This window comes from Lactuca sativa, chromosome 8 (assembly GCF_002870075.4).
Source record: "Lactuca sativa cultivar Salinas chromosome 8, Lsat_Salinas_v11, whole genome shotgun sequence".
Taxonomy (NCBI): domain Eukaryota; kingdom Viridiplantae; phylum Streptophyta; class Magnoliopsida; order Asterales; family Asteraceae; genus Lactuca; species Lactuca sativa.
Genome location: NC_056630.2, coordinates 132212049 through 132214171, shown reverse-complemented (window position 1 = coordinate 132214171; position 2123 = coordinate 132212049). Strand labels below are relative to the sequence as shown.

Genomic DNA, 2123 nt, shown 5'->3' with positions numbered 1-2123 from the left:
TATATAAGAGGTGGTGGAGATTTCACATTATTTTAATGCACCCAACGTGAGTGAAGATGCGGTGATGCTTCGACTTTTATCGGTCACGTTGAAGGGTGAAGCAAAAGAATGGTTAAAATCACTTCCCTTTGGAGCAATCATGACATAGACTGATTTTAAGACCGAGTTCATCAACCAGTTTACCCCTCCTTCAAAAGTGGCAAAGCTTAAGAGAAATATCCAGAATTTTCAACAATTAGAAAGGGAGTCATTATACGAAGCTTGGGAACGTTACAAGAGATTGTTACGACATTGACCTCAACATGAGTTCAATGTGCAACAAGAAATCTCGATATTTTATGATGGAGTCAATGTGGGCACTCGTCAACTTTTAGACTCGCAAGGGCCCATGACAAAGAAGAATTCGACAACAAATAAAGCTTTGATTGAAGAATTCGCTAAGAATTCAAGAGAGTATTATAACTCAAAGGAGGATTTCACTATAGGGAATTCAAGTAAATATGGAGGTCAAGATACTATCAGCGCAATAATTGCAAAGCTCGATGCAATGGAAGAAAAGATCACAAAAATTGGTGGATCAATTCATGATAAATGTGGAGCTTGCAGGGGACCCCATTCTATTAAGGATTGTGAGGTGGAGTACAAGAGAGAACGAGATGTGAAAGAAATTCAAGAACATAAGCATGATCTCTACCAAATTGAGCAAGTCCATTTAGAAAAAATATATGTTCTCGAGTCGATGCTATTCAGATTCATGGAAGCTAGCGAAAAAAAGACATGATGCAACTGATGCAACACTTAGAGTTAAAAAAGAATCTATTTTGAGCATCCAAACACAAGTTGGGCAATTAACAAAACTTTTACAAGAAAAGATATCAGATTTACTTTCAAGAAAAGTCGAGTCAATACGTACGGATCAAGTCATAGCTGTTGATACAGAAGAAGAAGATGAACTGATGCATATGAAGGAACTTGAAGAGGAGTCTAATCAGTCACTCAAAGTAAAAAAGAAAGAAGAAGAAGAGTATTGTGATGCTGCCTAGTCGCCACAACGTGGAGACAATAGTGCCACGTCGTGGGCAATAAAAGAAGATTATGATTGTTCTGTTGTTGAGCCATATCGACCACCTCTTCCTTTCCCATCCCGTGCCAATGAAAATTTGGTGAAACAAGAAAACACAAAGTTCCTTAAGCATGATGAATTTGAACGCGTGAAGGAAGAAGAGTGGGAGGAATGGGAGGAGCCTTTACCTGAAGAGCAATTGGAAAAAGAAGTGAATTATTCAAAACCTCTAGTGTCAACACCAATGATTTTTGAGGTGTTTGCTTTTACAAGGCCACCAAATCCAGTAACAGAGGCGACTGAAGAAAAAGAAGTAGAGAGTGATGAGTCTCATTTTGACAAGAAAAACCTAGAAAGAGACAAGACAAAATCTAAAGACACTAGAATGAGGAAGGAACCCAAGCGGAAACATAAAGAAGATGTCAACCCAACAATGCAAGAAAGTTCAAGAAAGGCATTCAATAGAAGGGTTGCTTACAAACGTGTAAGGTTCAAGATGATGGAGAACGAGGAGGTTACACTTCCACCCGATGCAACATAGAGTAGGAAGGAGTCCGGCTCACGACTCCTCAAAAAAGAAGCGCTTGTCGGGATGCAACCCGATTTTTATGAGTTTGCATTTTCATTTCCTTTTGATTTGTTTTAGTTTTAAATTTTAAATTTTTAGTTTTTTTTTAGTTTAACCGAATGATGATGTGTTTCTCTAGTTCTTGATCTTATTTTGTAGCGTTAAACGAAAGTGAAGCAGTGAAGGAGCTTAATTTGAAGAAGCCGTGTGATTTTTGAAGATCATAATTGAAGAACAAGTTTTTGAATAAATGTGGGGTTCCCACATAATGAAGAGAAAAGCATTTTGGAGCGTATTTACTGAAAAGAAGACAACATGGCGTGGACATCATCAACACGTCGTGGCAGTGGTTCAACACATTTTTTTCTTCATGAATGGTTCTTTAATTTCATTCGATCCGACACATTTGCATTCACGAGAAGAAGCTTTCCAAGTATTATATTTAGAGTCTGAGTAAGGGTGTTATTGACAAAAGAAGGTTCTCTATAGAGA

At 37.8% G+C, this 2123-nt stretch overlaps 1 non-coding gene across 1 annotated transcript; it reads right to left on the bottom strand.

Moving 5' to 3' along the window:
• Positions 1-203: 203 nt before the first annotated feature.
• LOC111919952 (small nucleolar RNA R71) lies at positions 204-309 on the bottom strand. The gene has a single exon (XR_002859650.1). It is a non-coding gene; the product is annotated as a small nucleolar RNA R71 (small nucleolar RNA).
• Positions 310-2123: the final 1814 nt, after the last annotated feature.